The sequence below is a fragment of the Biomphalaria glabrata genome, chromosome 13 (genome assembly GCF_947242115.1).
Source record: "Biomphalaria glabrata chromosome 13, xgBioGlab47.1, whole genome shotgun sequence".
NCBI classification, from domain to species: Eukaryota; Metazoa; Mollusca; class Gastropoda; family Planorbidae; genus Biomphalaria; species Biomphalaria glabrata.
In genome coordinates, this window is record NC_074723.1 from 23,873,095 (window position 1) to 23,898,242 (window position 25,148).

The 25,148-nt window shown below is 38.6% G+C and overlaps 1 protein-coding gene across 3 annotated transcripts in view; it reads left to right on the forward strand.

Moving 5' to 3' along the window:
• Positions 1–25,148, forward strand: part of LOC106067681 (uncharacterized) — a 62,302-nt gene that overhangs the window by 16,532 nt on the left and 20,622 nt on the right. The window lies entirely within an intron of this gene.

Below are 25,148 nucleotides of genomic sequence, written 5' to 3' on the forward strand. Positions count from 1 at the left end.
CCTTGTTAACTGTTGTGGGACACAGAAACAGATGATCTATATATCATCTGCCCTATATATCGCAAGGTCTGATAGGGATACTTTTTTTTTTTTTTACTTAAAGGCTAATTAAAAATTATTTTCACCACTTTCTTCTGGCTAAATAAAAAAGATGATAGTTCTGTAGGTATTATAAAATGAACTTCTTGCCTTAAAGGTGAATATTATATTCATTACAATTACCTATCCTCAGTGGTCAACATTTTCTTGAGTTTATTTTAATTAATGGTTAATACTTTGTGCAACCTCATTCCTGTGTCCTGACACCACTAGTCACAAACCTAAAACTCAAATATTGTAAGTGGATTTGTAACTTATCAAAGCCAAATCCATTATATATTTCTAAGGGCTCTTATTCATCAATAATTCAGCAATTCACTTGTGGTGAAGAAAAAAAAAGACAATTTAACATGTTATTAATTACCGTCTATATAGAACTACTAAGCCATTTTCACAATCAAAACTACATCTGATAAGTTTACCAAAACTACTTTTAGTTGGCCTTTCTACCCACTGTTTTTATAAAGTAGTCATTCCGTTGTTTAGAAACCGCACGTTCCTACTTACTTCAACTCCAGCTTTTAATTTTTTATTTTATGCACTCATTTAACCATGAAGATCTAGATACAGTCGAAATAAACAAAAGCAATTCAAACCAAATAGTTTTTTTATATTTTTTTTTTAAAGTTTTTAGTCTTTAGCATTTCAAGCACTGTTTTATTACAACTATACCTAGATTGAAATGTATTCTCAATCTAAAAAAACTAAAAATGTAACTATTTCTCATCCTGTTGCGTTTTACCTCCTAAGAGGCTATACAACTTCTTGTGTGACTAAAGAAGCCAATCCTAGACACACAGCTGCGGTCACAGGTTGGGCATATGTAATCACCAGGGGCCATTGTATTTCACCCTGATTTCTACTATTGTTATGTATGACATCTGCAATCCGGATCTCGACCCTTTATGCTCACTCTCCATATGGATCTATCCAGTGCCTCTTTTTCCCCAGCTGTTAGTGTCGATTTTGAAAAGCTTTATGTTGCGTTTGCATACATCAGTATACCTTAGAAGTGGATGACCAGCGGCTCTCCTGCCTTCTCTTAGATCACCAAGTGTCTTGTGGAAGTTGACCTTGTGGCATTCTGTGAACATGACCAAGCCAGCCATGGCCTCTTTGTTGATAACAGCGTGGATATCTTGGCACCCTGCTCTTCGCAGTACTTTCTCATAGGTTATTTTATCTTGCCACCTTATTTTAAAGATCTTCCATAGGCATCAAATTGGAAGATTTTTTTCCTGCAATGAGTAGGTTGACCATGTTTCACTACCATATAGCAGAGTGCTTAACACACAAGTCCGGTAGACTAAGGCTTTGTGAATTTTGTCAATTAGACATAAGTAAGCCACTATTACAATTTACATTTAAATTTTAATACAGTTACTCTAACTCTAGATCTTTATTTATCTCCTCCAATAGAATTATACTAGAGGTAGGACATCTAACCTAGGCTTTACTTTTTAACTAGTATCTAATATTTAAGCCGTTAAAAATCTCTATAAAAATTATAAAACTATTGGACTAGTTATGAGATTTAGAATAAGATTTACAACTAAGTTAGGCCTATTAAACTATATAGGTCTAATATACATAATAAATTGCCCAAGTCTAAGTGCTACAAGATTAGTGACTTTTTCCCCCTTGTTTCATATGTTCCTTCATAATTGACAAATTATTATTACACCCTAGTCCAAACCTCCCACAGGACGGCAGGGGTTAGTTATTGGCAGGGTTTGAACCCGACCACGAATACAGCAGTCCAGAGCGCATACGGCATGCTCAGGTAGCCATCCGCTTTACTGTTAGTGAGCCTGGAAAATGTCTGGAATTAATTTTCACAAAAGTTGTATGAACCATGCCCGTCACTAAACAGCAGAAGGGGGGGGGGCAGAACAAGTAATATACTCTGTATTCACCCGTCACTAAATAGCAGGGCCGGACTCAACTGTTGTGGGGCTCTATGCAAAATGGATTTTGCGGGGCCAAGTTTGGGTAGGGATACGGATAGTAAGTGAAATTTAAGAGTTTGTATTAGAAAATAAATTTGTCTTTGCATTTTATTTATTCTTTACTACGTACAGAACTACTTTACGAGCCTTGCCTGTAGCAAAGTCATACAGTATATCATAAAAGTTTTATTTCCTACATAGATCATGCTCAATAATAAGAATTACCAAATGTTTCAATCTATCTATGAGAATTGTTGACCTCAAGTAATTCTTCATTAGCTTGAGGCCCGAGAAGCTTCTTTCACCAGATTGCACAATTACGGGTAATGCATAAAGCCGTTTCTATTTATGGCGCGTAGGATTGGCGTTTTCCATATTGAATGACACCCTAAAATGACTATTTTTGTCTATATACTTCAGGAGATTTGTATGAGTTTTCAAAATAATTTCCGGAGATTTCCATCACTTTTTTGTATATTTTGCAATCTCAGGAGATTTTCAGGAGCTCCTGGTAAATCAGGCGGCTTGGGGAAATATAAGTTATAAAATGGTTTAATTTAATCATTTACACCCAGAATTAGCGTGGGTCCTATGAAAGTGCAGGGCCCTGCAAAATAGCGGCGTATGCTACGCTGCCGGTCGACTAGTTTCTTATAATAAGCTTCTATGGCAGAGAGAGATTATTAGTTGTTTTTTTTTTATTTGAAATTTCATCCAGTTACTCCTTGGCATAGGCTTATGTAGGGGCTATTATCTTAGCATCTAAAATTAGAAATGTTAATATCTGAATATAAAATAAGTACCCACTTATTCTTTAGCATAGGACTACATGGGGGGGGGGGTATTATCAGGTAGGTATGTAGAATGAAAGAGATTTATATCTTCCAGAAGTTTCTCTGTTCCAGTGTTTCAAATAGTTCAACATTGAAGTTTAGATTTCTAAAGATATTTATTTTCCTTTAATCTCTCTATGCACTATTCAGTTGAATTCATCTGTTGAGCACTTCCAAGATGCATTTAGTCATACTAGAGATAGTTTGATTAGCTAATGAACATAAACAACAGTAATTAGTACAGCTAATGTAACTGATACTTTTTTTTTAAGCTTTGTGGGGGTGTGGGGGTAGGGTTGTCTCTTCCTCTGACCCTCCATTTGTCTGTCTCTTCCTCTGACCTTCCATTTGTCTGTCTCTTCCTCTGACCTTCCATTTGTTTGTCTCTTCCTCTGACCTTCCATTTGTCTGTCTCTTCCTCTGACCTTCCATTTGTCTGTCTCTTCCTCTGACCTTCCATTTGTTTGTCTCTTCCTCTGACCTTCCATTTGTCTGTCTCTTCCTCTGACCTTCCATTGGTCTGTCTATTCCTCTGACCTTCCATTTGTCTGTCTCTTCCTCTGACCTTCCATTTGTCTGTCTCTTCCTCTGACCTTCCATTTGTCTGTCTCTTCCTCTGACCTTCCATTTGTCTGTCCTGTTTGGATCTCAAAAGCTAGAAAACCTAAAAAGAAATTCCAATTTCACCATATTTTCTAGCATGCTAAAAACAAGTGCAATAGCTACTTTGGTATTCTTACAACGAAGAGGGTTCTTTTTATAAGTAAAACTTCAAACCATTTTTTTCTTTTAGATATCTCATTTTTAAGCAAGACTAAAAATAATCATATCATATATGTACTTATAGTAATAGTAGGTAAGCTAATATGAAATAAAGGAAATAATTCTGTTTGTTTTTCTTACATTGTTTCTTATTTTAAAATGTATACAAAGTTTTTTTATGTGTCATAATATAGAGATTTGACACACACAAAACTAAAACAAAAAAAGTTATTGGACCATGGCCATGTGTAAACTACTAGTTTTATTTAGCACAGGTTTGTTTCATCTCAAAACAAAAATCAGTTCTTTACATATTGTACAATAATATCTGTTATTATTTAGATCGAGGTGTGCTGGCTACTAAAAGTTAACATTTAATTTTTTTTTTTGTTTATAAAAACTAAGAATGCACATTGTATGCAGATATTTTTTTTTTTCATAACAAGATTTTTTGGGAAATTGCTTCATATTATTTACAAGTTTGTCATACACTGTATATACCATCTATGTGTCAGTCTCTTTACATGTTGAACATTTAAGCAATGTTCATGTTGGCACTATTCAGACTGGGGACAAATAGAACATTATCAGTTCATTGGATGTGATTGCAGACTATCAAGTTTCGTCTGTTCAACTTTTGATTGAGGAAGATAGGATTGTGGTTATTGCTAGGTTTCTTGTGGTACATTAAGTTCTTTATATTACTAATTGCTTCAATACTAACAATGAACTAGCTGGTGTAACCTAATGTCTCCCCTATGTTTGTTCAGTCATCAAAAGCTACCCATTGGCCTGCATGCTTCTGGAATGGCAGATCTACCTGAGCTGGCTCGGGCTTCTTCCTACAATTTTGTTTCTAACAATGCCTTCTATGAGCACTAGTTTGTAGCAGCCACAAGTATCGCTGAAAGCAAAGTGTCTTCATCTGTAGAGTCCTGATCCTCTTGACATACTCTTCATGGTGTTTTTGTTTTCTGAAATGTATCGAGAATCATTTTTAATTAATCATTTGTTTTAACATAATACAAAAAGATATTAAGGACTTGTATGCCTACGTAGGTTTGCTAACTCTGCACAAGACTTTTTTTTATGGTTGCTTCCCTTTACACCAATTTTTGTGCTTTTGCTACATGAATGACAAATTGGACGGTTTATTGATCCTGTTCACTAGAATGTTTCTTACCGCTTCTTCAAGCTTTACTAAGTTGCCGACATTAAGTTCCAATCTTATGCCCCCCCCCCACCTCTTTCTTTGTTCTGTTCCTAAGAGATAGAGCCGGCGACACGTGCAATGTATTCTGTGTGTTGACTCGAGAGACGTGTGAAGCCTACACAGACAAAAGTCACAAGTGGTCAATGGAGCAGATCTTATGTCGAATCAATAGATTAGTCGTTTGTAGATCAGCGCACAGTGTATTGGTAAAGAAATTCTTAGGCATTGGTTAGCACTGTGTCTTATCTAGTGCTTTGAGGAAACATTAGAAATGGCAACAACAACAAAAAAAAAAGTTGTAAGTGAAAAGATAAATAGAGGAGTGGCCGTCTTTGATTTAGAGTTTGATTCTTTGTCATAGAACTAAAGACAGGATTAAGACATCAAAGGAAGGGTAACCTCAAAGTTGGCGCACCACTCCACCCCCTCCCCTTTACTGTATCTTTGTACAATAGAAGTTGGGTTGACAGTCGAGTATTATTATATGTTTCTTGTTAAGAAAAGACTCCCAAAAGCTCACTAGTTGTCAAATGTCATGCAGTCTATTGTCAAAGAGGGTGACCTGAATGTTGATTTTGACTGTTTTCAACTGCGTGTTACATTATGTTCAGTAGTTTGTTTTGTTTTCAACCCGTGCTAGTTTCCTCATAGCTCACGTTACCGTCTCTTCACTGATACAAGGGCGTTGCCCTGACTGACAAGCAGTGGAACTCTAGAAGCCAGCGAGTCAGGCCAAATCGATACAGCTTCTCCTTACCAGTTGAATGTTTGCCTTGGACTTGATGTCAAAGACTTACATCGGGCCGTTAGTCCTGGACGCCAGTCTGGTATAGTCTAGAAACGTGGTAGGGGCGTGTTGTGTTGACCAGTGGGTCCTTTATTGACTCCTAAGATCCTATTACAAACTTTTGTTTCTTATGTAGGTCACAGCGAGCTGTTATTGACATCCTGGTGTGTAGCAAGTTTCACAACTCCTGAGTCATTGGACTTGAAATACTAGAAATTCTTTAGTGCACTGAAACTTAGCAAGACTCAGTTCAACATTTAGTCATTGAACATAAACACTCCAGTTTAACATTTAGTCATTGAACATAAACACTCAGTTCAACATTTAGTCTTTGAACATAAACACTCAGTTCAACATTTAGTTCTTGAACATAAACACTCCAGTTTAACATTTAGTCTTTGAACATAAACACTCCAGTTTAACATTTAGTCTTTGAACATAAACACTCAGTTCAACATTTAGTTCTTGAACATAAACACTCCAGTTTAACATTTAGTTCTTGAACATAAACACTCCAGTTTAACATTTAGTCTTTGAACATAAACACTCCAGTTTAACATTTAGTCTTTGAACATAAACACTCCAGTTTAACACTTAGTCTTTGAACATAAACACTCCAGTTTAACATTTAGTCTTTGAATATAAACACTCCAGTTTAACATTTAGTCTTTGAACATAAACACTCAGTTCAACATTTAGTTCTTGAACATAAACACTCCAGTTTAACATTTAGTCTTTGAACATAAACACTCAGTTCAACATTTAGTCTTTGAACATAAACACTCAGTTCAACATTTAGTCTTTGAACATAAACACTCAGTTCAACATTTAGTTCTTGAACATAAACACTCCAGTTTAACATTTAGTCTTTGAACATAAACACTCCAGTTTAACATTTAGTCTTTGAACATAAACACTCAGTTCAACATTTAGTTCTTGAACATAAACACTCCAGTTTAACATTTAGTTCTTGAACATAAACACTCCAGTTTAACATTTAGTCTTTGAACATAAACACTCCAGTTTAACATTTAGTCTTTGAACATAAACACTCCAGTTTAACACTTAGTCTTTGAACATAAACACTCCAGTTTAACATTTAGTCTTTGAATATAAACACTCCAGTTTAACATTTAGTCTTTGAACATAAACACTCAGTTCAACATTTAGTTCTTGAACATAAACACTCCAGTTTAACATTTAGTCTTTGAACATAAACACTCAGTTCAACATTTAGTCTTTGAACATAAACACTCAGTTCAACATTTAGTTCTTGAACATAAACACTCCAGTTTAACATTTAGTCTTTGAACATAAACACTCCAGTTTAACATTTAGTCTTTGAGCATAAACACTCAGTTCAACATTTAGTTCTTGAACATAAACACTCCAGTTTAACATTTAGTCTTTGAACATAAACACTCCAGTTTAACATTTAGTCTTTGAACATAAACACTAAGTTCAACATTTAGTTCTTGAACATAAACACTCAGTTTAACATTTAGTCTTTGAACATAAACACTCAGTTCAACATTTAGTTCTTGAACATAAACACTCCAGTTTAACATTTAGTCTTTGAACATAAACACTCCAGTTTAACATTTAGTCTTTGAACATAAACACTAAGTTCAACATTTAGTCTTTGAACATAAACACTCCAGTTTAACATTTAGTCTTTGAACATAAACACTCCAGTTCAACATTTAGTCTTTGAACATAAACACTCAGTTCAACATTTAGTTCTTGAACATAAACACTCCAGTTTAACACTTAGTCTTTGAACATAAACACTCCAGTTTAACATTTAGTCTTTGAACATAAACACTCCAGTTTAACATTTAGTTCTTGAACATAAACACTCCAGTTTAACATTTAGTCTTTGAACATAAACACTCCAGTTTAACATTTAGTCTTTGAACATAAACACTAAGTTCAACATTTAGTCTTTGAACATAAACACTCCAGTTTAACATTTAGTCTTTGAACATAAACACTCCAGTTCAACATTTAGTCTTTGAACATAAACACTCAGTTCAACATTTAGTTCTTGAACATAAACACTCCAGTTTAACACTTAGTCTTTGAACATAAACACTCCAGTTTAACATTTAGTCTTTGAACATAAACACTCCAGTTTAACATTTAGTTCTTGAACATAAACACTCCAGTTTAACATTTAGTCTTTGAACATAAACACTCCAGTTTAACATTTAGTCTTTGAACATAAACACTCCAGTTCAACATTTAGTCTTTGAACATAAACACTCAGTTCAACATTTAGTTCTTGAACATAAACACTCCAGTTTAACACTTAGTCTTTGAACATAAACACTCCAGTTTAACATTAAGTCTTTGAACATAAACACTCAGTTCAACATTTAGTTCTTGAACATAAACACTCCAGTTTAACATTTAGTCTTTGAACATAAACACTCAGTTCAACATTTAGTTCTTGAACATAAACACTCCAGTTTAACATTTAGTCTTTGAACATAAACACTCAGTTTAACATTTAGTTCTTGAACATAAACACTCATTGGAACATTTTATTCTTTAGTACACTGAAACATAATCATTTCAAATTAAATGCTAAGCCTGTGTCTTTAAGCAGACCAAAACAAACATTTCAATCAACATTAGATCTTGTACTGATCAAAACTTAAAGCATTTAAACAATACATTCTTAAGGCGGTGAAAACATTCTACATTAAGAAACAATGACTAGAGATGCAGTAGTTTGAAAAGTGTCCGATCTAGACGGTGGGCAGTAGCACCACTTGTCCTACAGCGTCTTTGGTTCAACTACATCTTGATTTCTATTCCGGACATTTTCCTCACTGCCAAGTGTTTGTTGTGTCTGCGTATTGGAGTTGTACTGATAAAAATGCATTTGACACATTGTGAAACATATCCTGTTTTGGTATTCTGCCTGTCTGCTGTTAAAAAGTCGCATTTTTGTTTCATCCTATCTGCTTATTCTAGCACGCTAGGGACCACTGCTTTGTCTAATGAATGTGATGTATGGATTACTTGGGGAATTGCACAATCGCTAAACTAATACAATCATAAATTTGTAGTTAAGTAGCGTATGTGTGTGTATTTATGGTGGTGTGAGTGTGTGTATGGTAGAATGAGTGTATTTATAATGAAGTGAGTGTGTTTGGTGGAGTGACACATAAGTGATAGACTTTAAGTTTTGTTTCTTCGTAACACCTACTATTAGAGTACATTTGATCTTCACTGATTCATTGATATTGATATTTTGGTTCAACTTGAATCTGTTGAGTTCGAACTTCAGGAATTAGGAAATAAAAAAGTGCTAGGGCGTATCTGGACTGGCCACGAGCATTACTGTCTGAAGTATTCTAGTCAACCTTTTGAGAGCCTGAATCAGACTAAACAGTACTTTGTTTATTTTATTTGAATTATTTGCTTTTAGTGTGACTAGTAACTACATTGCCTTAGAAGTAACATGAGTTGTTGTTGAAAGTTGTCCACAAGACCAATCGGATGTGTGCAGGACAGCGTCAGTCTTATGTATGTGTTTGAAATGAATAACCGCCGCCTGGTACTCACAGGGTTCTATTATTTTATTACCTTGAAACATTTTGTTTCCTGACACACACTTTATATTTTATACATTTATACACACACACACACACCTACATACACTCACTTCATGGTACATACTCACTCCACCACACATCCACTCACTCATTCAGTATTACCCTATTCTCTTCCATCGCACAGACTCATTCATAAACCAGCAGTGTCGATACCTAAAGAGAAAGGTATACAATGAGGCAGTGATAACCTTGGCACTAGTCCAGATCTGGCCACTTGAATAGCTGCTTTACGTGGCAAGATCAACAGTTGTAACAAAAATACTTTTGTAGGAAGAGCCTTTAAAAAAACAACCAATAATACCAGCAACACTGGTCTATAGAGCAAGGCGAGGGGAGATAAAGGTGTGCCTGACTGTGTGTTGTGTCCACTCGCCAGTAAGTCTGGCATGCTCAGTCCAGTTGCAGGCATTGATTGCTTGGTTGGTAACACATACAGCTTGGGTTTTGTCTCTCTAAAGTTTGCTACCTCGAGCTTTGTTTGGATATCAAACCTTGCCTACCGCTTGTGGAAAGGACATATCACATTGATGACTCTTAGTACTTTCCAATTGTAAGGTTGTAAGATAGAAAAGGAAACACAAATTGAACTTTATTTAAAATAAAAGATGAACAACACTTGTTAAACATGAACACATTTGTGTGTTGGGGGAAAGGGGAGGGCCAGTACTGATTTGTTGATATTTTCATGCATGTGTCTATCTGTTATGATTTCAAAGCTGTATCCACTTCAGACTGGAACACCTGGATTCAGCTTTGATAGAGGGGAAACTTTCCATACACTTGGATCTATCTGATTAAAGAAGTAGCAGGGTTATCTCCGCTACATGTATATACATCTCTCGGTTGCAAGGACTTCAAAAAGAGAAAAAGAAAACGTGTGTGGTTTGTTGGGTTACTTCAGCGTTTCCCAAATGGCCAGTTTGTGGCCTGTCTACAAGAACTCTTCTTCTCTTGGTATATACCTTTCCCCACCCTCTCAAACAGCTGTTATTTTAATTGCTAGTAAACAATTCCTACATTTTGCTGTTCTTTAACTTATGACACAGACTATGTGTATCTTGAGGATTATTCTTTATAAACCTTGGGGGAAACACCTTTTGTTTTAAGAAGTCCAACTCTATTCAAATGACTAAGTTGTAAGATAAGATTTTCTGTTGCCAAAGAACACAGGCAAGGTCCGAGTCAGTGTACACACACATTCTGAACTGAATGGGAAGCTTTAAAGTTTCCTAACGCATGTACATATTGAAAAATCATTTCTAGACTAGACAAGTCAAATCTTATGTGACTACAATATTACTTTCACTTATCTCATTGGGCGAATTAATGGAAAGACAATAAGAAACATCGGTCTTTACCCTACATGGTGACCTGGATATCCAACACAGGGCATTAGAATTTGTGTGTTCACTAATCAGCAGAGAACCAGATAAATATTGAGTCTTGAGTGAGATTTCATGTAGACGTCAAGAACGTTTTGGCAAACTCTTTTTTTTCCGATGCATTCTTACTACCTTTCTTCTCTAGCGCACACACTCGAACACACACACATGTAGTACAAGACCTTTGCTCTCCCCCTGCCTTGTTCAAATTGTATAGTGCACAAACCATTGCCTCCCTACCCCCCCCCTCTTTTTTTTTTGGTCAGAACTCGATCTGTAGGTTTGGCGTCTAGTTTATGTAACGATTGACTCACTTAGGATTGGGTCTTCTCTACATCTTATTCAACACTCTGGATCTCTTGTAGTGATTCTTAATAAGTTTGACATTTCTTGTATTTGGAATACCCATGACCTTTTCTAGCGCGTCTTACCTGCTTCAGCACGCTGAGTGTGCTATTGTGTTCAGTCTCTTGTCTGGAGAGGTCCGGCACCTTCACGGAGGTCACGATAGGTCTGAGAGAGCGCACAACTCAGCTCGAGTCCCAAATTTAATTTCCTTCAGGTTTTGAACTCCAGCCCCCATGTAAGGTAGCCAAGTGGTTTATTCCACATACTCCTCTTTTGATATTGTACTAACACAGAAACGTCTAATGAAGACGTCTGACCTCCGTAGCCACACCACCAACACCAGCTCATTCAACTCAAGTCTCACTTTGAATGAGTCCTTTCACGCCAATGAAATGTGTTAGTTTCTGTTCAACCTAAACTGACCTTACCAGAAATTGTGTCAATTTTAATATCTGCTCTACGGAATGACGCCATATATATGCTCGGATGCTCTTTGGTAACAAATGTCCCTAGAGTTCCACGACCTAACAATACAATGTATTAAGCCCCATAAGTGTTTCTGCCTTGTCTACCACACGCAACATCGCGATCATGGCGATTGTCACCAACTTGCTGGTTTACTCTTGTTTAACATGTAGGATTTAGTTTGGGTTAGTTCTCATGTCAAAACTAGACAGATTAGTAAATGACTCTCAACTGTTTTAATTTACTATTGTAGATGTTCATTTATATGGTATATTTTGGTGATTAATCATGTCTTAATTTAAAATTAGGCCTAAATTTAGCGTTTCCCATACACACATACCTAAATAGAATACAATTGACAGATTGATTCAAACTCAGTGGAAAGAGCTGATCATGAACGACGGATGAACTGAACCAAAAGGCCGGTGAAACAAAGACGTCAAGTACATTTTTTATTAAAAGTGACCACAGGGGAAATATAAAGGAATTAGATACTGGGCAGGGCTTTCCAAAAACTCAGGGGTTTTCTCAATAGGTGGCAACCCCGTTTACGTCTGCGGGATGGGTGTGTGTGCACATCCGATTGGCCAGAGAATCCTCGTCAAGAGCTGTCAAACATGGTATAAGTTTACGTGCCAGCTTGTATTAGACCAGCACCGTGGGGCACGTTGTGACATTTATCCCCGTGTCGTAGACAGCGCATTATTGTGAGTTGGCAAGTGGTCAGCAGTCTCGGGGCTAGCAATTGACACTGTTAGGAGGTACAGAATATAATGTTCAGCCCCCTCCCACTAATGTTTTGTTTTCTTTCTGAAACGTCTTGTTAAAAGTAATGAATACATTTTGTCTTTGTAAAAAGTGTGCATATAATGTAATGGCTGAGAGGTATTGAGTAGTTCATCAAAAGTATCCAAACATTAAAAAATGGTATGGAAATAGCTTCAAATAGATTTCAAAAGTAGCCCTATGGTAAAGAGATAGAATTAGTCGTTCTTTTCAGTGACGCAGATCTCACTTAAGGACGCAATGAATGCTCACAATTTTCTTATGGACTAAATGCTTCTCTTTTTATCCATTGGAGGCACTGAATGCTCAGACTTCATTTGATGTGGTGACAATGGGAATGGAGATAGTTCAAAGCATAGGAAAAGATTTTGAAGGCGATGAATTGCTGGTGAGAAAAGCCATCAAGCTGAATTCTAATATATCCTAACACTCACAAGATCTGTGGACCGTCTTTCTCCATTCCTCTCAGTTGCCTTGGATAGAATCTCTTTCAATGGCAGGCCCGTCCATTCTTTGATATTGTCTTCCCATCGCTTTCTTCGTCTGCCTCTTCTTCTTTTTCCTGGTACTGAAGGAAGGTCTTTTGCGAGCCCTGAGGACCTAGTGATATGGCCATGGAGTTTAAATTTGCCTTTTTTTTTTACAGTAGTTGGGTCACCGTGGGGTCCAATTGCTGTATAAATCCTGTATAATCCTGTTTCTAATCTTTTCATTTGTGATGCGTTTTTTTTTTAAGTGATACTTGTGATCTTTCCGTAGCATCTTAATTCCATTACTAGGATCCTCTTATCTTCCTCTGCAGTCAGCGTCCAAGATTCGCAAGCATACAAGAATGTGGCCGTGACCAGGGAGCGTAGCAGTCTGATTTAAGTGTCGAGGGCTACTGTATACCTATTAGTAGTCCACTTCAGTGATAAGTTTGGTTCTAATAATCTATTGTCTACTGACTCATTGGGAGAAGCAAGTTCAGTACAAAATAGTTTACTCTATTGTTATTCCTCTATTGTTAACCATTGATGCTGGAGATACTTCAGCTTTGTTTTGTCTTGATGTTTTGCTAGCTGTCTTTGTGTTCGCATGTGTTGCAATTGATCCCCACACCCAATTATTCAGCTTATATTTTCCCCATCATGCTAAACACGACACGTGATCATCTGGTTGCATAAGATTGTCAATATCTGTGACGGTGGCGCTGTATGCAGCACTTCCTTTGTTTGCTATCTTCCATTTTAGCCGCGTGTCGGGGGAAGGGGATGCATTATGTAAGACAAACAATATTCATGACAAAAGTTTCGGGAAGGGGCATAGTGTGATTGCAGTTCAATGTTGAGATATAGAATAAATGTAGATAGATAATTGATTGAGACGTAAGTTGTGTGCTTGTAATTACTACTTGGGATGTAATGTGTATACATTTAATTGGTTGGGATGTAATGTGTATACATTTAATTGGTTGGGATGTAATGTGTATACATTTAATTGGTTGGGATGTAATGTGTATACATTTAATTGGTTGGGATGTAATGTGTATACATTTAATTGGTTGGGATGTAATGTACATGCGTGTAATCGGTTGAGGTGTGATTGGTTGGGCCGTAGTATGTGGGGGGTCAATTGTCAGGAGACAATTGGTAGGACTGTACTATGTCTAGCACATGTAGGGATGTACTATATGGCGGTACCATGTCTAGGACATGTAGGGATGTACTATGTGATGGTACTATGTCTAGCACATGTAGGGATGTACTATATGGCGGTACCATGTCTAGGACATGTAGGGATGTGCTATGTGATGGTACCATGTCTAGGACATGTAGGAATGTACTATGTGATGGTACCATATCTAGGACATGTAGGGATGTACTATGCGGTGATACCATATCTAGGACATGTAGGGATGTACTATGTGATGGTACCATATCTAGGACATGTAGGGATGTACTATGTGATGGTACCATGTCTAGGACATGTAGGGATGTACTATGTGATGGTACCTTGTTTAGGACATGTAGGGATGTACCATGTGATGGTACTATGTCTAGCACATGTAGGGATGTACTATATGGCGGTACCATGTCTAGGACATGTAGGGATGTACTATATGGCGGTACCATGTCTAGGACATGTAGGGATGTACTATGTGATGGTACTATGTCTAGTACATGTAGGGATGTACTATATGGCGGTACCATGTCTAGGACATGTAGGGATGTACTATGTGATGGTACCATGTCTAGGACATGTAGGGATGTACTATGTGATGTTACCATGTCTAGGACATGTAGGGATGTACTATGTGATGGTACCATGTCTAGGACATGTAGGGATGTACTATGTGATGGTACCATGTCTAGGACATGTAGGGATGTACTATGTGATGGTACCATATCTAGGACATGTAGGATGTACTATGCGATGGTACCATATCTAGGACATGTAGGGATGTACTATGCGGTGATACCATATCTAGGACATGTAGGGATGTACTATGTGATGGTACCATATCTAGGACATGTAGGGATGTACTATGCGGTGATACCATATCTAGGACATGTAGGGATGTACTATGTGATGGTACCATGTCTAGGACATGTAGGGATGTACTATGTGGTGAGTTGTGATGGTACCATGTCTAGGACATGTAGGGATGTACTATGTGATGAGTTGTGATGGTACCATGTCTAGGACATGTAGGGATGTACTATGTGATGGTACCATGTCTAGGACATGTAGGGATGTACTATGTGGTGAGTTATGATGGTACCATGTCTAGGACATGTAGGGATGTACTATGTGGTGAGTTGTGATGGTACCGTGTCTAGGACATGTAGGGATGTACTATGTGATGGTACCATGTCTAGGACATGTAGGGATGTACTATGTGGTGAGTTGTGATGGTACCATGTCTAGGACATGTAGGGATGTACTATGTGATCGTACCATGTCTAGGACATGTAGGTATGTACTATGTGATGAGTTGTGATGGTACCATGTCTAGGACATGTAGGGATATACTATGTGGTGAGTTGTGATGGTACCATGTCTAGGACATGTAGGGATGTACTATGTGATGGTAGCATGTCTAGGACATGTAGGGATGTACTAAGTGGTGAGTTGTGATGGTACCATGTCTAGGACGTGTAGGGATGTACTATGTGATGGTACCATGTCTAGGACATGTAGGGATGTACTATGTAATGGTACCATGTCTAGGACATGTAGGGATGTACTATGTGATGGTACCATGTCTAGGACATGTAGGGATGTACTATGTGATGGTACCATGTCTAGGACATGTAGGGATGTACTATGTGATGGTACCATGTCTAGGACATGTAGGGATGTACTATGTGATGGTACCATATGTAGGGATGTACTATGTGATGGTACCATGTCTAGGACATGTAGGGATGTACTATGTGGTGAGTTGTGATGGTACCATGTCTAGGACATGTAGGGATGTACTATGTGATCGTACCATGTCTAGACATAACATTTAGGTCAGTAACAAGAAGCAAATGGTGGATTCTAAGGAAGACTCTATCCCTCACACTGCTGCCTCTTGAGTGACTAGATTGAACAATTAGAGTTTACACACTCCAGTTTTTCTTGATATGTCTGCAAAGCTCTTATGAAGGTATCTCTTTCATTTGTTTGTCCTACTAGTTGCCCAGAAATTTCCAAACATTGCCTGATGCTTTGACAAGGTTACAATTAAAAATCCTTTTCGTAATTGTCATTGATTTGCCTCCAGCCGTTAGACTAGCATGTGAGCGAGAAATTATAGAGATAAAGAGACAGTGACTGCCTGGGTCTACTGGCATCACACTCTAATGGTTAATCTATAGCCAGACTTCGCAAGACTCGCTAGTGGGTAAGACACAATTCTAAGTCTACCTAGTGGTGGCCAGTGGTTCTAAAATTGTGTTACAAAAGGTTATGGGTGGAGAAAATAACATTATCTGAAATACTTCAATAGCACTTTCAGTTTTCTAAAAATTGATAAAATTCAAGTTGATACATTTGTCTCAAATACTGGAATCCTTGACAGTGGAATATACAAAATTGAGATTTTTTAACTACAAAAAAAAAGTTCGATTTTTTATTATATGGAAAACTAAGAATTCAAGATAAATAGTTTTTAAATAATAATAATAGTAATTTGGTTCTTTGGATGCAAAGAAAAGGTAACTTTACATCTTTATTCAAAAACAAAACAAAAGTTACTTCACTTGAACACCCAATATCTTTGAGAGTTTCAACTGTCTAATGTGAACTTCACACATTCGCATTGCACATTTGATTCCAAACACTTTTAACCAACATCCTACTTGATTTCAATGACACTCAAATATCTTGCGACATCTCTTAGCCGTAAAATGAGTTTACATTTCTGGCCTTAAAACAAATGTAGACCTTTCCCCGAATAGATTAGTCTCCTCCAATATTTCTGTGTCATTCCAAAATTATTGCTGCAGTTCAAATGAACTCTTTCTCTCCGTAATTATTTATCACATTCTAGTAGAATCAACGTTGGTATCGTTAGTTAGGAGAGAAAGAGTTAAAGTACAGAAAAAGAAACGCAGTTTAAAAAAAAACAGCTCTACATTGGCATACACTTTCAATGTGTTTGTTACTTTGTAGTCATTGGTCCTCATTTAGTTTGAATGGTGTGAAGTAAAGCCAAAATGAAAACGTGTGCTGTAACACTTGATGACATACTGCCGAGTTAGGGCTCGAGTTCTAGACCAACATTCGTTTCTTTGCAGGACATTGAAGGAACTTTGTTATTTAGTCTTTAGTTAGACCAGCACCCTGACCCCGTGCATGACATTGAAGGAACTTTGTTATTTAGTCTTTAGTTAGACCTGCACCCTGACCCCGTGCATGACATTGAAGGAACTTTGTTATTTAGTCTTTAGTTAGACCTGCACCCTGACCCAGTGCGTGACATTGAAGGAACTTTGTTATTTATTCTTTAGTTAGACCTGCACCCTGACCCCGTGCAGGACATTGAAGGAACTTTGTTATTTAGTCTTTAGTTAGACCTGCACCCTGACCCCGTGCAGGACATTGAAGGAACTTTGTTATTTAGTCTTTAGTTAGACCTGCACCCTGACCCCGTGCAGGACATTGAAGGAACTTTGTTATTTAGTCTTTAGTTAGACCTGCACCCTGACCCCGTGCATGACATTGAAGGAACTTTGTTATTTAGTCTTTAGTTAGACCTGCACCCTGACCCCGTGCATGACATTGAAGGAACTTTGTTATTTAGTCTTTAGTTAGACCTGCACCCTGACCCCGTGCGTGACATTGAAGGAACTTTGTTATTTAGTCTTTAGTTAGACCTGCACCCTGACCCCGTGCATGACATTGAAGGAACTTTGTTATTTAGTCTTTAGTTAGACCTGCACCCTGACCCCGTGCATGACATTGAAGGAACTTTGTTATTTAGTCTTTAGTTAGACCTGCACCCTGACCCCGTGCGTGACATTGAAGGAACTTTGTTATTTAGTCTTTAGTTAGACCTGCACCCTGACCCCGTGCATGACATTGAAGGAACTTTGTTATTTAGTCTTTAGTTAGACCTGCACCCTGACCCCGTGCATGACATTGAAGGAACTTTGTTATTTAGTCTTTAGTTAGACCTGCACCCTGACCCCGTGCATGACATTGAAGGAACTTTGTTATTTAGTCTTTAGTTAGACCTGCACCCTGACCCCGTGCGTGACATTGAAGGAACTTTGTTATTTAGTCTTTAGTTAGACCTGCACCCTGACCCCGTGCGTGACATTGAAGGAACTTTGTTATTTAGTCTTTAGTTAGACCTGCACCCTGACCCCGTGCATGACATTGAAGGAACTTTGTTATTTATTCTTTAGTTAGACCTGCACCCTGACCCCGTGCAGGACATTGAAGGAACTTTGTTATTTAGTCTTTAGTTAGACCTGCACCCTGACCCCGTGCAGGACATTGAAGGAACTTTGTTATTTAGTCTTTAGTTAGACCTGCACCCTGACCCCGTGCATGACATTGAAGGAACTTTGTTATTTAGTCTTTAGTTAGACCTGCACCCTGACCCCGTGCATGACATTGAAGGAACTTTGTTATTTAGTCTTTAGTTAGACCTGCACCCTGACCCCGTGCATGACATTGAAGGAACTTTGTTATTTAGTCTTTAGTTAGACCTGCACCCTGACCCCGTGCGTGACATTGAAGGAACTTTGTTATTTAGTCTTTAGTTAGACCTGCACCCTGACCCCGTGCATGACATTGAAGGAACTTTGTTATTTAGTCTTTAGTTAGACCTGCACCCTGACCCCGTGCATGACATTGAAGGAACTTTGTTATTTAGTCTTTAGTTAGACCTGCACCCTGACCCCGTGCGTGACATTGAAGGAACTTTGTTATTTAGTCTTTAGTTAGACCTGCACCCTGACCCCGTGCGTGACATTGAAGGAACTTTGTTATTTAGTCTTTAGTTAGACCTGCACCCTGACCCCGTGCATGACATTGAAGGAACTTTGTTATTTAGTCTTTAGTTAGACCTGCACCCTGACCCCGTGCGTGACATTGAAGGAACTTTGTTATTTAGTCTTTAGTTAGACCTGCACCCTGACCCCGTGCAGGACATTGAAGGAACTTTGTTATTTAGTCTTTAGTTAGACCTGCACCCTGACCCCTTGCGTGACATTGAAGGAACTTTGTTATTTTGTCTTTAGTTAGACCTGCACCCTGACCCCGTGCGTGACATTGAAGGAACTTTGTTATTTAGTCTTTAGTTAGACCTGCACCCTGACCCCGTGCGTGACATTGAAGGAACTTTGTTATTTAGTCTTTAGTTAGACCTGCACCCTGACCCCGTAGCCAAAGAGTTGTACCATAAAGCACGTCCTCGCTTCACTCCTGCCTCTCCGCCATCTTGTCGGTCGATTGTGATGCAGTCTTGTGTACTCACTGCCATCTGGTCAGAAATAGACTGACTGAAGTGTGTCATAACATGGGACACTTGATGATGACACTGACAAGGCTACTTCTGGTCAGAGGAATTCACACGACTAACATCACCGTCGTCTCTGTGGATGGTTCTAACATTTCATGTCTGGCGCTACATAGCAGCCTTCAAAGTGAAACTAGTAGGTCCAGATCTAACATTTCAGGCGAGGACTTCACTTAAACTTTCCTTCAATATTTTCTTATTAGAAGAATTTTTTTTTTTTTTTTAATTTTGGATGTTTCAACTGATCGTTGACTTGTAACAGTGTAAACTGCTGGTAGACAACTAAACCGCCGTAGGCATATTATATTTTAAGTTGTAAAACTTGAAATAACTTGACTCACTTCTTTGTGATATTCTCTATTATATAAAATGTTTAATTACAATATAGACAAAATCCACTTGTATTTGAGTTTGTAAAACTTGACTCACTTCTTTGTGAACAATATATATATAACTTTCAATTACAATATAGACAAATGAACATCAAATATAAAGAGTAATGTAAAATGGTATTTTGAACAGAATCAAACTCACTACAAAAACACTTCTTCAGTCCTTCTAGAGCCATCTCTCGTTCCTTAAACCACTGACGTCAATGCCGTATCATTCACAACCAATCGTTCGCTTCTTTCCACACACACTTCGTTACAGACTCAGCTTTTTCAAAGATGTTGAAACTATCACCAATTCCTCTTATACAAATACTGAACTGGGCAACATCACACATGTCAACACATTCGTCCAGGGCCAATGGAAAAAAAAAAAAAAGAAGAAGATGCATGGACGTGGTCCTTCGGTTGCTCGGAAAACTGATGAGTCATGTAATTGTGTGCCTTTTGAATATACCTTTCTTTCAATACTTCAATCATCAACACATTTTGTAAATATTTTCAGAAGCGGCAAACTTGACACATAAAGAATAAGTATTAGATTAGCATTGAGATGAAACAGCGCTCTGTTTCTAGTCAAGGAAACTAAAGCGCTCTGTTTCTAGTCAATGAAACAACAGCGCTCTGGTTTCTAGTCAATGAAACAACAGCGCTCTGGTTTCTAGTCAATGAAACAACAGCGCTCTGGTTTCTAGTCAAGGAAACTACAGCGCTCTGTTTCTAGTCAAGGAAACTACAGCGCTCTGTTTCTAGTCAATGAAACAACAGCGCTCTGGTTTCTAGTCAATGAAACAACAGCGCTCTGGTTTCTAGTTAAGGAAACTACAGCGCTCTGTTTCTAGTCAAGGAAACTACAGCGCTCTCAATCTAGTCAATGAAACTACAACGCTCTGTTTCTAGTCAAGGAAACTACAGCGCTCTGTTTCTAGTCAAGGAAACTACAGCGCTCTGTTTTCTAGTCAAGGAAACTACAGCGCTCTGTTTTCTAGTCAATGAAACTACAACGCTCTGTTTCTAGTCAAGGAAACTACAGCGCTCTGTTTCTAGTCAAGGAAACTACAGCGCTCTGTTTCTAGTCAATGAAACTACAGCGCTCTGTTTCTAGTCAAGGAAACTACAGCGCTCTGTTTTCTAGTCAATGAAACTACAACGCTCTGTTTCTAGTCAAGGAAACTACAGCGCTCTGTTTCTAGTCAAGGAAACTACAGCGCTCTGTTTCTAGTCAAGAAAACTACAGCGCTCTGTTTCTAGTCAAGGAAACTACAGCGCTCTGTTTCTAGTCAAGGAAACTACAGCGCTCTGTTTCTAGTCAAGGAAACTACAGCGCTCTGTTTCTAGTCAAGGAAACTACAGCGCTCTGTTTCTAGTCAATGAAACAACAGCGCTCTGGTTTCTAGTCAAGGAAACTACAGCGCTCTGTTTCTAGTCAAGGAAACTACAGCGCTCTGGTTCTAGTCAATGAAACAACAGCGCTCTGGTTTCTAGTCAATGAAACAACAGCGCTCTGGTTTCTAGTTAAGGAAACTACAGCGCTCTGTTTCTAGTCAAGGAAACTAAAGCGCTCTGTTTCTAGTCAATGAAACAACAGCGCTCTGGTTTCTAGTCAATGAAACAACAGCGCTCTGGTTTCTAGTCAAGGAAACTACAGCGCTCTGTTTCTAGTCAAGGAAACTACAGCGCTCTGTTTCTAGTCAATGAAACAACAGCGCTCTGGTTTCTAGTCAATGAAACAACAGCGCTCTGGTTTCTAGTTAAGGAAACTACAGCGCTCTGTTTCTAGTCAAGGAAACTACAGCGCTCTGTTTCTAGTCAAGGAAACTAAAGCGCTCTGTTTCTAGTCAAGGAAACTCAAGCGCTCTGTTTCTAGTCAATGAAACAACAGCGCTCTGGTTTCTAGTCAAGGAAACTACAGCGCTCTGTTTCTAGTCAAGGAAACAACAGCGCTCTGTTTCTAGTCAAGGAAACTACAGCGCTCTGTTTCTAGTCAAGGAAACAACAGCGCTCTGTTTTCTAGTTAAGGAAACTACAGCGCTCTGTTTCTAGTCAAGGAAACAAAAAGAGTAAAACTAAACATCTATTCAGAGAAGACAAGGGACTTGGTTTTCTTTATCTTGTTGGAAAACTAAACAGCGCTGTAGATTTGTTGTTCTTTTTAAGCACTAGACTCCCCACGTTTCCAAATATCTGTTCAATTGTTTCACATGGCCCCCTGTTAGCTCGTCTTCACTCCACACATCGATGAGACATTTCTGATCTAGCACTGTGTTATTTCAGTTGGGCGTCTGCTGGGTAACTGGTAGCATGTGTTCAGTGATCGTACATGATCTGATCTGTGGCCCTGTCCTAGTGACGTCTGGTCAGCCGCCTGTGTGTGTGTCAGTGTTTTCATAACTGTGCTCTCTAATGATCGATTTTGTTTTCTTACCACGGCCTCCCCCAGCCCTCGTCCGTCCTGCTCTACACTCCTTCGTAGTGTCAGTATCACCAAATTGTGTACGCCCTCCCCGTTAGCAGTGGGTGAGAACAAGGTCAAGGCCATTGGTCCTTTAGGCGTGGAGAGTGAAATGTCCACCATGTGGCAATCTTTAGACCAGGCCTGCGCAGTATTGGCTATCGATTAATTAATACACTTGTTAGATGATCGATTGATTTGTTTACTCTAGACATTATGGCTATCGATTACATTGTTTATACATTTTGGTAATCCATCGATTTACCCATAGTAGTGCTGTATGTATAAGTTATTGATTGGGTTGAGCTATCTTTTAATATTGATTACACATTAGTTATTGATTGGTAAGTTAGTCATAGGCAGAATAACACTTTTACATAATATTTACTTACATTTAATTTCAACAGCTGGGACATTTAGTTCAAAGGCTGAGACTTTTAGTTCATAGGGTTAGACATTTAGTTCACAGGCTGGTAAATCTAGTTCATAGGGTGAGACATTTAGTTCACAGGCTGGTAAATCTGGTTCATAGGGTGAGACATTTAGTTCACAGGCTGGTAAATCTAGTTCATAGGGTGAGACATTTAGTTCACTGGGTGAGACATTTACTTCACAGAAGCCTAATTTGATGTTTTATGTAAACTTTAAACTACATTGTGTTTTACTTTTAACCTTATTGGGCAACATTTGTCAGCGCTATGTGGGCTTTGGCAGAGTCACTGTGTTGGGCAACATTTGTCAGCGCTATGTGGGCTTTGGCAGAGTCACAGTGTTGGGCAACATTTGTCAGCGCTATGTGGGCTTTGGCAGAGTCACAGTATTGGGCAACATTTGTCACCGCTATGTGGGCTTTGGCAGAGTCACTGTGTTGGGCAACATTTGTCACCGCTATGTGGACTTTGGCAGAGTCACTGTGTTGGGCAACATTTGTCACTGCTATGTGGGCTTTGGCAGAGTCACTGTGTTGGGCAACATTTGTCAGCTATGTGGGCTTTGGCAGTCACAGTGTTGGGCAACATTTGTCAGCTATGTGGGCTTTGGCAGAGTCTTAGTGTTGGGCAACATTTGTCAGCTATGTGGGCTATTACAGAGATGACACGTAGTAAACATTTCCTTTTTTTTTTTTTAAACACAGTTGTGACTATTCTCTTATACTTGTTAGGTATGTGAGAGAAGGGGGGGGGGAATGAATTGAGACAGCTACCTCTTTTATTTTGGGATCTTCAGACTACGACCCTACCTATATCTCCCCCCCCCCTTCCTTTTCAGAGACGTGGCTGAACGTTTCTCCCATTTCATTTGCCGTCAAAGAATGGAGACCAAGCAGAGAACACCACACACAAAAAAGTGCCGAGTGCATTCGTCCAATCAATACATGTTTCAATGGGGAGAGACCCGCTAATGAATTGTTGATACATACACAGAACACAAGCTGCAGGCATCGCGTTCTTGCAATTCAGCTGGCATTGGGGGACTCTGAAGAGATTGAGTTCCAAGCTAATGAGATAATTAGAGCAGAATTAATCATTGCTTCTGAGTGGGGGACAGATTGACGAGGTTTCTTTTCTTTCACGATTTTGTTTTATTATTATCCTTTTTTTTTTGGTCCGTTTCTTTCTAGGTTCATTTTGATTGTTCAGGTATAAGGTAGTGATCGAAACTGTTACTACACAGTCTCGCTTGAAATAGTTTCCTTTCACACCTTGCCATCTATAAAGCAGATGATGTTAGGAGGTCATCCGTTTCTTTAGCCAACGGTTAACGAGCAGAGTGTCATGTGGCCAGCACAACGACCAACTGCCTTTACTTTCCCCAACTAAAGTCGGGTACCCATTAGAGTAGTGTGGACTCAGGGGCGCCCTAAAAATCCCGAAATTTAAATTCCCAGTCTTCACCGAGATTCGAACCCAGGACCCCAGGTTTGGAAGCCAAGCGTTTAACCACTTAGCCACCTCCGCGATTCCTCTTGAAATACTCTTTTTGCTAAAATCTTGCGTAAAACTAGCAATGGTCTGATGGAGATCATTTGAAATGGGTTGTAGGAATTAGAACAATAAAACGACAATACGCCAGAACATTGAGATTGAAGTCAAATCAACCTTGTCTTCTGAATTGAATGAACAAAAAGCTCTCCAAACATACTTGAATGACTTGTACTAGCTGGCGGGGAGTCTAAACGTTCCATCAAACGAGTAGACGTCCAACGCGTTGTTCAATGGTATCTAGTTGTATCTGATAAGTCGTTGCTTTTCCTGGCTAATTCAGGCAACCCAGGCTATAATGGCACTTGGTAAGAAAGAATTTCATTGTTATACTATGTTTCTCACCTTTGGTTTTGGTGTTCAATGAAATCTACTTTAGTTTGGTTCAGTTTTCTCTCCTTCCTTGTCAACGAGTTTATTTTCTCCAATTGTCAGTACACGTCTATGTCATTTCTTGTAGTGAAACAAGCTGAAGTTCTCTAAATGAAAATGGATAGGAGAAGTTCTCTAAATGAAAATGGATAGGAGAAGTTCTCTAAATGGAAATGGGTAGGAGAAGTTCTCTAAACGGAAATGGAGAGAAGAAGTTCTTTAAATGGAAATAGGTAGGAGAAGTTCTCTAAATGGAAATGGGTAGGAGAAGTTCTCTAAATGGAAATGGGTAGGAGAAGTTCTCTAAACAGAAAAGGAGAGAAGTTCTTTAAATGGAAATAGGTAGGAGAAGTTCTCTAAATGGAAATGGGTAGGAGAAGTTCTCTAAATGGAAATGGGTAGGAGAAGTTCTGTAAATGGAAATGGGTAGGAGAAGTTCTCTAAATGGAAATGGGTAGGAGAAGTTCTCTAAATGGAAATGGGTAGGAGAAGTTCTCTAAACGGAAATGGAGAGGAGAAGTTCTCTAAACGGAAATGGGTAGGAGAAGTTCTGTAAATGGAAATGGGTAGGAGAAGTTCTCTAAATGGAAATGGGTAGGAGAAGTTCTCTAAATGGAAATGGGTAGGAGAAGTTCTCTAAACGGAAATAGAGAGAAGAAGTTCTTTAAATGGAAATGGGTAGGAGAAGTTCTCTAAATGGAAA